Genomic DNA, 12,606 nt, shown 5'->3' with positions numbered 1-12,606 from the left:
ACTGAAATACATTGTCAAATGCACAATAGATACAGCAGCAGGCCTTTCTACCTGAAAAAATGTACAAAGTCTTTGTTGCACATTTTAAATGTATTAGAGCTAGCAAGTTCATGGGTATAAGCAATTCATTGTAAACATGTTGAAATATTTTCTGTAAAGTCACGTGAGTTTTTAGTCCAGTGTTTCTCAACCAACTAATGTTGGGAATAAAAATTATGGTAAAAGCAGTAAATTGTGAACTAAACAGAAGCGATCATGTTATGAGTGTTTTAGCAGACACTGTGCACAATAATCCTTTTCTCTTTATCTAAGGAAATGAGTCTTAAGAAATTGCAGTATTGGGCGTTTCCTTTTCCATTAATCCTTTCCTCCTTGAAGGACTTTCGAACACATTGGCCTACTTAGCTATTTGCAGATATGTATGAACCTTGGAAGGTTAAATTCTTCCAACTTTGGGGTGCAAAAAAAAAGCGGTTACACAGGAGAGTGGAAAGGAGGGAGAAGCACAGGTGTTAAGCAGCTGGCTAGCCAGCACATGGTTGTGTTTGCTGCTTGGTTGGTAAGCAGAGCTCTGGATTTGGGGAGTTTGCCCTGACACACAAGGCAGCAGGTGACACCTCATGTTACTGCTGTAGGTAGACTTACGCACTGAAGACACAAACCCTTAAGAAACAGTGTTTGAAGTTCATTGCTTACAGACAAGCTTATGAATATGTCTTATTTCCAGGCTAAAGCATGTAGTCCTACAGAATGGAGGTTATTCTGCCAGAAATTCATGCTTAAGTAGTGACAGGGGATTAACATTCCCAGCTGTTACACCTTCCTACTGCTGGAACTTACCTCTCCCATCTGATAGAAATAACAAGAGAAAACATGGTGATTTCTCATCCTCTGGGATTCAGAATGTAACGTATGCTGAATTTCCTGATTGTTTGGGTTAATATTCAGTTTGTGAACTACAGCATCTCCGGAGCAGATATGTTGCCAATTTTCTTTTCTTCATAGGCAATAACATGTTCTAGGAGAGAGGGACAGGGAGCAGGAACAGTGATCTGCATCCACATGAATTGCCAGACCTCAGGAGGCAAGATGGGTAGCCAGTTTGTGGCAGAAAGTTACAGTACTACAAGAGAAATTACCTGATAAATGGATTAAAATACTGAATTTTCATGGAGTAGTTTAAGGGTAGATTTGGTAAATTTTACAAGAATTTACATGGAGAGATGATTCTGCAGATGGATTCTTCAATAATGTAACAGAAAAATATATCATGAGATTTAGTGACTGGAAGCTAAAAGTAGACAAGTTCAGGCCAAAGTTAAGGTTTTACTCTTAAGGCTATCAAACCACTGGAACCCTGGAGGTTGTTAATTTAGCCCTCATGGAAAGTATTTAGAACAAAACTAGGAACATGATTTTAAAATGTCTGTGCTGAGTCAGATCAGAGGCCCTTCTGGCCTGATGTGTTTCTAAAAGTTGCCAGTGAGGAAAGGAAGCTTGACAGGAGTTGAAACAGGGATCGCAACAACTCTTGGATCCAGTTCTTCTGGGATGTTATGACAGGTTGTCTATCTGTTAGGGAACCCACATCATCTCCCCAAGGTGCTGCATCCTAACTTAGTGTGTACTTGGGGAAACACTCAGTATCTGTCTTTATGACTTCTTAACATATACTATATATTTTAAACGAAAGTTTTAGCCTTGATGCAAAAATCAATGACAATTTCTGCAGATTTCTGTATAGAAGATCACATCAGTTTTCTGTGAGACCCTGAAATTACTGAGCAAAATTTGGTTGCAGCAAAGTTGATAATAAAAGAAATGTTCAGTGATTTCCATGGACTATTGTACTCTCTAATCCTGAATCCGAAGTATTGGTTTGAAACCATTTGATTAATGTTCTGGTGCCCTATCAGCATGGACACAGAGAGTTAGGAAGAGAAATCGGGAGAAAAAGCATTAGAGAAGCAACAGGAGTAAAGTACATCATTTCCTATGTCTCTACCATATCAAGCACAACATTGCATATCCATTTCTGAGTAAATATGGTTTTCCTGATGACCCTGCTGCAGGTAGCAAATCAATTGGCTATCTTTTATCACATTTATAGCAGAACTCCATCATCAGGAATTTACTCAATGATTAGCAAAATTTTTCCCTCAGCAAAATCCATCAGCTAAATACCAGTGCATCAACAGAAGTGTGACACTATATAAATAAACACACAAAAATAATATATTCACTGGGCACAGAAGAAAAGAAAGAGAGAAGAAAGAGAGAAAGAGAGAAAGAAAGAAAGAAAGAAGGAAGGAAGGAAGGAAGGAAGGAAGGAAGGAAGGAAGGAAGGAAGGAAGGAAGGAAGGAAGGAAGGAAGGAAGGAAGGAAGGAAAAGGAAGGAGGAAGGAAGGAAGAACGAGCATGCTCCTGAGAATGTGAGTCCATAGACAAAATACTTGGCGGTTGAGATTTCTTTTTTTTTTAAGGGAAAAAAATAATGTGGTTGTATTTGAGCAGCATGTACCAGAGAATATTCTGAAGATTAAATTGATTTGTGCCTTTTAATGTTCTAACAGAGTACTTAGGGGAAATAACCTGGAAGAAAATGACAGCAGAAGTTAAGACATTTGTTCAGTGCACAGGATATGTCTTAATCCTTATGTTTCTCATTATGATTGATTTCACAACTGCCAAGGCAGGTTTTTTCACAAAGACATGATGCACGTATCATCACACCAAAATGTCACTGTCCAGGAGAGAGATGGAAAAAAAGCTGACTAATATTACCCCTATGTGTGATACAAGATAACTCAAGGACTTGGATATTTACACTCTCCTTGCTGTAACTGCATACTTTAGATTTTAAATTATTTGTTTGTTTGTTTGTTTGCTTTCAAGCATTTGGTGGTGGTTTAGGAAACTGTAACACAGCAACCAGTATGAAGCGAACCAAAGGCATCCTAAGTATTCAAATGGTAAGGAGGTATTTTCCTCTCTTTATGGAAATGTACTGCAATTCTCCTCAGTTATCACGAGGTGGCCTTAAAGTCTCTTGGTTTCTGAAGTGGTGGATGGTTTAGACACGAGGAAGTGATGTATCCCCGTGCTGCAATCGTTCCAGGAAACAGTTAGGTTATAGATTCCAGCAGTGTTTGTGTTTCTGCCTTTGTCTTGTGTACTGAGATGTAGCTAGTATAGAAAACATTAACCGTTTAGACCACAGATTTCCATTTAAATTGTATCATTGAGCTCTCCTTTTTTATTTTATTTTTTTCTTTTAAGAATTTGGACTGTCAAGAATTCGTGATGATCAATCATTTTTTCCCTCTTTTATTTGTCTCTGTTTTGTGTATGAACAGCTTCTCAGGAGTGCAGGGAAAGAAATGGAAAGGTGAAGGTACTACTCAAAACCTGGAAAGTATTATCATTGGAAGATGCTATGATTATATTAGAATTGTGAACCCTGCTGTTGGGTAAGTTTTGCTTGTTTCTGGATTAGTTTTTATGTTCTGTACAAAATAGATGTTAACCTGAAGCCTGATGTTATGCTTCTAGCCATAAAAGTGATCCTTTTGAAGCCAACTTGCTTGTAGCTGTCTGGAAGCAACAAAATAACTTTGATGGATGTCAGATTTTAAGTAAAGTAGTGCAATTAAGGCAAAATTTTTAATCCTTCAATTCTTTATTTCACCTTTTTGTTTTGCCTCTCCCTGCCCCCCCCCCCCTCCCCCCTTACTTTCTGTAAGAACAACAACACAGAAGTGACAGGGATGGTGTTTTGGAAGTTCCAAATCTGACAGCACTCCTGGGAAGACCAGCTTTGCCTTGCATGCCTGTATGTCAGGTCGTGTAAGAAGTGGAACGCCTCACTTTAGAGCTATCCTGTGGTACTGAAGGAACCTGTTTAGCTCATCCACCTGAAAATCAAGTAGTAATCATTTGCTCAAATAGGATTATCTATGAGCTTTCATTGGCTCTGCTAATTATACAGAACTGGAGGTAAATCACATACTTTGCTAAAATGAGGACTTTTCTGTCTTGCAATGTAAGGGCTTCAGTAAAAAGGAAGAAAATAAGAACAGTCTCCTGGAGTTGTCCCCTTTATTCTGCCACTAAAAAGTTGCCCTAACAGTATGAAGATGTATTTGCAGAGGGGTCCTGACTGGGTTCTTGTAACACTGAATTGCTGTCTTAAAAGAGGGTTAAATGATATTGCAAAACCACCTCATTTCCCAACCTTCCATTTTCAGTTCCTGTTGCAAAAGAGGAAGATAAAGGACTTAAAACAAATTTTTCACTTTTTAAAAAGGGAAAACAATGTGCTTCTACACAATAACCCTCTTAACTTACCAGAAGTGTTTTCTTTCAAGTTTCATATGAAAGGAAAACTCATCCTAATGCAAATAACACAGTGCATGAATTTCAGTGGAACAGTTCAGCTTGGAAAATTTATAAACGTGTCACAATGGAAACTGGAAGTAAACTTTAAGTGTAGATTTCTACAGCCCTCGAATATAGTATATAATATAAATATGTGAATTTAGTCAACAGTTGTGTAGGTAACCTGGTCTTACAGTAGGCTCTAGAAACATAGAGCTCCTGCAGGACTTAAGAGGTGCCACTTCATTTATATCTGAAGCAGGACATGAATAATAATACAGAATACACTAAAATGAGCAACATAAAGGATAATTACTGTAGAAATTTTAATTAACTGATTTGGACTTAGAGACATAAATGCAATACTCTACAAAACATTTCTGTGTGTCTTGTGTTTATGATAGTTTTGTGATCTAATGAATTCTGGTTACGTTTTCACAACATGATTTTAAAATTGAGAAGTTTGAACGTGTTCATCAAAGTATTCTTGCTCAGGGCAGCATGAAGCCAGGCAGGACATTAGGACTACTTTCCTGAATTTAGACCAAAATTATGTTAATAAAAGAGAGCTACACAACTGATTTTATATAATGTGGTGACTTTTCTCTTTCCCTTAGGTCTATAAGCAAATAACGTACTCCAAACAAAATGGAAATTTCATATTGCACAGGTGCAAAACAGATATTCTAATTATTTATAGTCCTTTCCATTCATTGTCTGTTTCTTAGTTGTCCCCTGGCTAGTTTTTATAGAGACATGACCACCTGGATAGATTTTGGTTCTGAATTTATGTGCAAATTTTCTAAAAATAGTTTGCTAACTTAAGAGAAGCTAGCAAAACATGTCTTTACTCTGCAACATAGTTAAAACATAAAGATGTTTCATAGTAACGTAAGAAAAACTTTCCCACACGTTAAAACAAACAGAATATGCAAAATGCCAGTCAAAATAGGAATTTTACAAAATGCTATGGTCATGTAGAAGTGAGGAATCTGAATTAAAATCATATTTTACATTTCATAACAGGATGACACTAAATTACACAAATGTTCCTGTAGTGCTTTTTCTCCATATTTGTTTATTTTGAATATATCATGGAAGCTTTGAAAACAATTTTTTAACTAAATAGTTTGAAATTAATCTGATTTACGAGTGTCTACTAAGATTAGAAGGAATTGTCCTGCAGTGCAGTCCTTCCCCACCCTGTCATTTCAAAAGGTGTTTTGCCAGCTAAGAGGTTTGAGTATCAAAGCAGAATAATCCTTTTGGTTTACAAGCTGTTGAAACCTGGATGAGAAGTCATGCAAAAAAAGAAAAGGAAAAAAAACCAATATGTGAGTTAACTAGGAAATTACTGATGGATTCATCTGTCAAGAAAGATGTTAAAATTCAATTGATCGTAACTCACAGTTGCGAACATAAGTGCTTCAAGTAGAAAGTTCTTTAGCAAAATGAGACCTAAGTGTATGCAATTGTCAGAAGCCAAATTATAACAGCTTGAAATCAGAAATAGGGTCAAAATCCTTTTAAGTAAATCAGTTAAAACCTTGAAACTACTGATCAAGGATCATATTGCATCACTGAAAATTTTCGGGTCAAGATCCATACCTGCTTACAGTATATAGGGAATTTTTAGATTGTAGTTGGAAGCATGACCAGAGATGTCTGTAAGAAAATCTGTGCTCTGTTTCCTGCATAGCTCATCACAAAGGCTCCTTTAAAGTGTCTGTGACATTCAGTGGCACAAAGCAAGTCCCCAAAGAACCTGTACCAGCAGAAACTGTGCTGTCTATGGATGGTACTAAATGAGCAAAACACTTGGCAAAGTTTGGTTTACTTGTCAGGACTGCTGTTGTTCAAGCTAGAGCTTTGCAATGACAGCTATTCATGTTAGGAAGGCTATATATACATAACATAATTATTCTGTTGTGCAGAGTGTTCCTGGCATAGAAGTTGTCACAGTGTTATGCAGGGAAGGTACTGTGGAAAAGTGGTGAAAGTAGAAATTCCCTTCTTAATTACTCCAGACAGGCTCAGAGCTGTGACAGGTGAGATCCTGAAAGTCCAAAGATAGGTTATTTCCATCTGTAAATAGCCTGTCTTGTCCCTCCATGGAGGCTATCACCCCCAAGACAGAGCTGGCAGAGGGGAAATGTTGGAGTGCACAGCCTGGCATCTTCTTTCAGCACTTGAAGTGTTGAATGCTAACAATATTCTTGTAGTTCTCGTAGCTACCACATAGTGACAGTGTGTGTCCCACACAGTCCCTGGTCACTGTACTCATTCCAGCAAGATAAATCTGCACAGTCCCAGGGCCTAGAAGCAGAAGGCATCTCTTGGTCATAATCATTATTCTGCCATCGAAACTTTTTAGTAACTCATCCTGCATTTGAATCTGACATTTTAAGAGTAATATTGCATTCCAGCAATGTTGGATATTTAGCTATGATTTATTTGAAACAGCTTTTTGAATCTGGAAATTTTCAAATAAGGCCTTTTCTCCCATATTTCTACAATGCTGGATAGCAAACTCACCGTGTATGCCATACCTACTAAGATTTTTGTTGAATCATAATGTGTTTCTAATTCTACCCTGTAAATGCTAATATTTTCCTTGCTACTTCTTCCTTATCTGCTGCAGTTATGACTCAGAAGATAAGATCTCTGTGCTCTTCCTGAGCTACAAGTTTTTTACCACCCTGACGTTGTTTTTCTGCCTTAACCTTAGAAGGGATTTTAATTGGGGTATTTGAAGGAGTTGAGATCAAGTATCTTTTTTCCTCGGCTTTGAAAAAACAATTTTGCTATTTGTTTGTTTCAATGACTACAGTGAGAAGAATTGTTCACAGATATGGGAAGCATTTAAAAATGCATTTATTAACAAGGATCCTTGCAGCATTCTACCTGAGGATTATGAATTATTTATCAACCTCACATTTCACACAATTCCACCTAACAAGGTAATATTTTTTATGTCAATTGCCCTGTTACATATAACAGATTTTACGTGGCACAGTTCAAAATTGATGAGTCATTCTGTAGCTGACATGTGAGTAATTCTTTTTGACCGGTTAGTAGTTTATAAACTAGACTCTGTAATTTATAAACTAGACTCAGATTTTGTAGCATGTTTCAATGTGCTTGGCTCCATTTATTTTATGCAGTAACTTCTCAGCAATGTCTCTCTTTCTCTTTCATACCACAGAGATCCCCATTTTTCCTGCTGTGCCAGGAGCTCTGCCATAGTCCCTGAACTTCTACTTCTGCTTTTCCTTAAATTAGGTGCTCTGGCTGCAAATGCTATCATCCTTTTCTTTTACCCTTCACAGATAAGTCTTATGACAGTGGTATGTTAAACATTGACACATTGAAGAAGCAAAAGCAGAAATGAGAGAGGACATTGTTCTGTGCCAGAAAACAGTAAGGGTTTGATGTGCAAAGAGCCATGAACGTGCAAAAGACGTGTTGTGCTTTAATGCAGTTTTTGCTCTAGCAAAATTATTCCTCATTTCTAAGTTATACAAGTAACCAACAAATACTACTGTCGGCATAGCTTAATTCATGAGGAGTTCCACAAACACAGAAATAACATCTAGATGTATGATTTTTTTCAAACATAAGCAAACGTAGCAACATGAGAAATTTCTGTTAACATATATCTGGCTTATAAATAAACTTCTTTTTTCTCTTTCACCTAAATCTGTCTGCTGAGGCAGGCAAAACTAGACCTAACTATATTTAAAACAGGACTTTATCCCTTCTCATCAAACTAGTACTGTTGCTCGAGTCACTTATGATCAGAATTTATACATCTGGAAAATAAAAATTTTGTTCCTTTGAAGAGATAGCTAACATTCTGGTTATTAGCTTGATTTTGAAAGAAATACCAAAACATGTTTTAAACTGTTTTCAATACCCCATAATCTCGTCCACACCCAAGTGTTGGTACATTTCTTCTCTGTGTTTTTTTTCCTAGTCTCTTTTCTGGGAAAATAATCAGCTTCTGGTCAATAGCTTTGCTGACAGAGGACGTCGCTACATGTCTCTGGGTGATACTTGTTTGGCTTCGTTGGAGATTTCTGAACTGGTGTGGGCAGGCAGACAGCCCTGGTAAGACAATGAGTGCTATGTTAAATATTTATCTGTAAAACCATAATGGAAACCAACTGCTGTGTTGGAATAACTAAATTTGCTCCTACCGCATGAAAAAATCAAGGGATAGCTTCACTGTCTCAGTCTCTCTTGTATCATGTAAATATTTAACACTGCAGTCAGGGGAGCACACAGTGAAATCTAAATGGTCCTGCAGTGGGGATGAACCTCTTTCTCATCATCTGAGCCTGGAGCTCCCTGCATCCCAGGAGCAGAGTTAGAACCATTTCAACTGAAGTATTGAATCCTCAGAATGTTTGTGTAAACTACAGTGGATGGAAAATTATTGAAAAAATACAACAGCTTTCATTGCTATGTCAGATGATCTTGTGGGTTCAGTGAGTAATGCACAAATATGTTTAGTTGCCTGCTAAAGTAATTATAAAGGTTTTGTAGTCATTATCATCTCTCTAATAGCACAAATCACATGCCTTCCTACAGGACTGGACTATGAATCCTGCCCTACCACGATGGAATGTGAAAACAATGCGGTGGAATCTTTCTGGAGGATGGCCTCAGTAATTGTAAATATTGTATTGGTGCTGGCTTCATACATCTGCAAGTGTGTCGGGGTGGTTCAGGCAAACATTGCTGGTTCAAAACAGATTTAAATCTGTAACTCTACTGGATTATTTCCCCTGATACAAATACACTGTTTTAGACAGGCTGCAGTGTTTTAGCAAGAACTTAACATTCACCTTAGCTAGATAATCAGTTAAAATTCTGTTAGCTTTGTTAATAAAAGGCATATAGTAAGCACAGTGAGCACAGTGACTGTCTACTGATTACTGGTCCTAAGTGGCATTTGGCAGCCTTGCTGAAAACCCTTTACTCACAGATCAAACTCAGCAGGGAATGCCAAAATGCTTTCTTCTTGTGCTGAAGAAACTACTTATAAATGTGAGAAAATAGCTTAAGAAGAACCATTGAATTAAACCGTGGCCTGTTTGGTTCCTGTCCTTTTTACTGCAATGACCTGCTAGGGTGCTAGTCTAGTATTATTTTTGCAGTTCTGATATTCTTCATGCTAAAATTCTTTCCTTGGTCACTGTTGTTTGCAAAAAAATACCAAGTTATATGACAAATCTGTGAGATCTGAAAAGCATTGTTATCTATTGCAGTATGCACGGCACAGCTCTGGGGTGATACATGTCTTGCTGAATGGCTCTGCAGATGGAGGAGCTTATCCACAGCCAGGGTAAGAGAACTGACTGATTTCTGTGTAAAATCTGGTAACAACAAAAGTCAACCAATTATTTGGGCCTTCTGCTGCACCAAGTATGGGAAATGTAGCTGAAAGAGCCTGTTGCATCAAAGTCTGCTGAACTGTGGGGACAACTGTTAATTGTCTGTAGCTGAAGGAATAATATGTGGTGGATGGAAACAACCCTTTCAACTCATGCATTCTACAAATTGCTGTGGCAAGTGCAGTGAATTCTCTGAAAGCTGCCCGTGAGTTGGCCAATATATTGTGGCAAAATGTGTATGTGTTCAAGAAGATGAGTGTTAACAAATTTGTCTTCAGGGACATGGCCAAGTAGAGGATATTGTACAAGGCGTGTAGCTTTTGTCAGGGCTACCAGCAGACTTGTTAAGTTCTAAAGGGGAAGTATTTCTCCATGACCAAGAGTGGACATAGCTGAAGTCTATTATGGTCAGAAAGTAAAAAAAAAGTTTGTTGAGCAGGATAATAGCAAAGATGAGCTTCCTCTTCTGTTTTGTTCCTTTTATGACGGACCGGTGTATTTTTCTTGATTCAGAGGTGTACCACCATGCAGAAGCTCATCTAAGCTTACATTCAAAATTTATTGTAAAAGTACATGCTTTATAGCTTTTATAGCTTTTTGTCTGTAGTGACTGCTTACCTGTGGTAAAAAATGCATCCTTCATTACCTCAGCAACTGTCCTGTCCAAGGCAGATCAAAAATTACGTCTTTTAAAAACTCATAGAAGAGATCCTCCTCCTCTGTATTCACTGAGGACTAAAAATGACCATTGAAAAGGCAATTTTATTTCTGGATAGGAGAGAAACAAGAATAATCTTTCCCAAAACACTCCTAACTACTTAACCTCTGTCCCCCAAAACATCCATCTCTGTACACAGCTTTCAGCTAGTCACAAAGACTTATACAGGTCCCTTGGGTTGTATAGTGGTCAGCTGGGATCAAATCTTCTGCAGATGGTAATACCTGGCTGCAGGCCAACACCAGAATCTGTTATAGATTCCTCATTTTAGAAATGGATTCTTTTTCTGTTAATTTACAGATACCTTATTTCAAGAACATCTCACACACATTAATTCCACCAGTTCCCTGGGTTGCCAGTCTAGTGGTATTTTAACCAGTGAAATCACTGCTAGAACTCAGCCTGCCAAGGAGAAAACAAAGCCAGAGTACTCCATCTGTTTTCTTTGCTGTGTCTTCTGGTCCATTTGTGACTGAATTTGTTTAAGAGCTCATGTTTGAAAAAAGCTGGAAGTTGAATAATTAATGGCAGAAGGTAATCTGAAGGATCTGTCTGTCTTTCTAAGCATCTCTCTGGTCTGTTTTCAGGTACTTCAAGTCACTTTATAAGTCTATTCAGTTTTAAAGTTTGTACACTTAAATCATCATTATGTCATCTGGTGGCATTTCAGTTAAGATTCATTTCTCATTTCATGGCAAAATAACTTTGCTCATTCACACAGTATGAATTTAGTTGGCAGATTTCTTTAATAGTAACCAGTTCAAAAATTAGTTTTACTGAAGTCAGCTGTACATTGTTCCTCCACAGTTTCTGACACCTCTAGTTAAAAAGTTCTCCGAATTGTGGAGCAAGCTTTTGGTTTTTTTGGGGTTTTTTGTTTGTTTGTTTGTTTTGTTTTTTTTTTGTTTGGTTTGGGTTTTTGTTTGTTTGTTTGTTTGTTTTGTTTTTTTTTTTCCTGGCAATGCATATGCATGACTGAGTAAATGAGTTGGAATGTTCATTTTTGTTATATTTCACTATGGCTTCACCAAGGCTTGGACACCTTGGACAGAGAGGCAAACCTGCTGCTGCTGCTGGTCTCTGGTCTGCCACCACCATACCAGACTTGACCAGAGAAAGCAACCCTTGGTATCTGTCCTCCTGTTCCACTTCTCCAGAAATTTAAAATAATTTTCTAACATCATGAACCAACAGACACTGGCAAGCAACACTCCTGTGCTTCCGTGGCAGAGCCCCCGTAGTTTGCCTGAAGGCACTGGGAGGACAGACCCACATTGTCCCTGCTGGTCCCATCCAGGCAACTAACAGCCCCTTCTTCTCTGTGGGGGTCTCAGGACATTTAAAAGGGCTAAGAGACCCTGTAGTGCTGATAGACATTTAAGAAGACACATGATGGACAAATAGCAAATTAGAGGAGAGACCTAGGCCCAGACTTGGACAAGGCATTCAGTGAGGACACAGCCATTACAAGCTTTCTGAGGAAAAAAAAAAACCCTAAAAGATTGGAAGTCATTATGTTACATCTTGCTAAAATGGTTAGAACTCTGTGGCTTTGAAATGCCAGCGTATCACCAATCAATCCAGAGACATTAAAATCAACATTTGGATTTCATGTCTTCTTAGATTAGATATAAGGACATATCAAATGCTTTTTTGGTGTGTTTGTTTTTTTTTTTTTTTTTTTTTTAAAAGTTCATTTTGGTTAACTTTTAGGTGAATTCATTAATGCAGAGGAGGAAAAGACTATTTAATGTTCATGTTCTTTAAAATTCATTTTTTTTTCTTGAATCAGTTTTTTGCAGATTATGAAATACCTAATCTCCAGAAAGACAAAATCTCACAAATTGTCATTTGGGTTGTGGATGATATTGAAGGACCAGATATGTAAGTTATGTCTTTAAAAAAATAATAAATTGTTTCTCGCTTTTGGACCTGTCTTTAAAATGTCACCTTATCTTTCTGTTTGATTATATTTGCATACTACTTAAGGCAAAATATTTTAGATGCTTTTGAACGTAGAAGATACAACCCAACATTCCCAGAGAGTGTAGAAATACCAGAATTAGAGAAAATAAATAAATCTAATATTAGACCTAGAGCCAACTCTTGGTC

This window comes from Sylvia atricapilla, unplaced genomic scaffold, assembly GCF_009819655.1.
Source record: "Sylvia atricapilla isolate bSylAtr1 unplaced genomic scaffold, bSylAtr1.pri scaffold_114_arrow_ctg1, whole genome shotgun sequence".
Classification (NCBI taxonomy): domain Eukaryota; kingdom Metazoa; phylum Chordata; class Aves; order Passeriformes; family Sylviidae; genus Sylvia; species Sylvia atricapilla.
Note: the sequence above shows the minus strand (reverse complement) of the source record.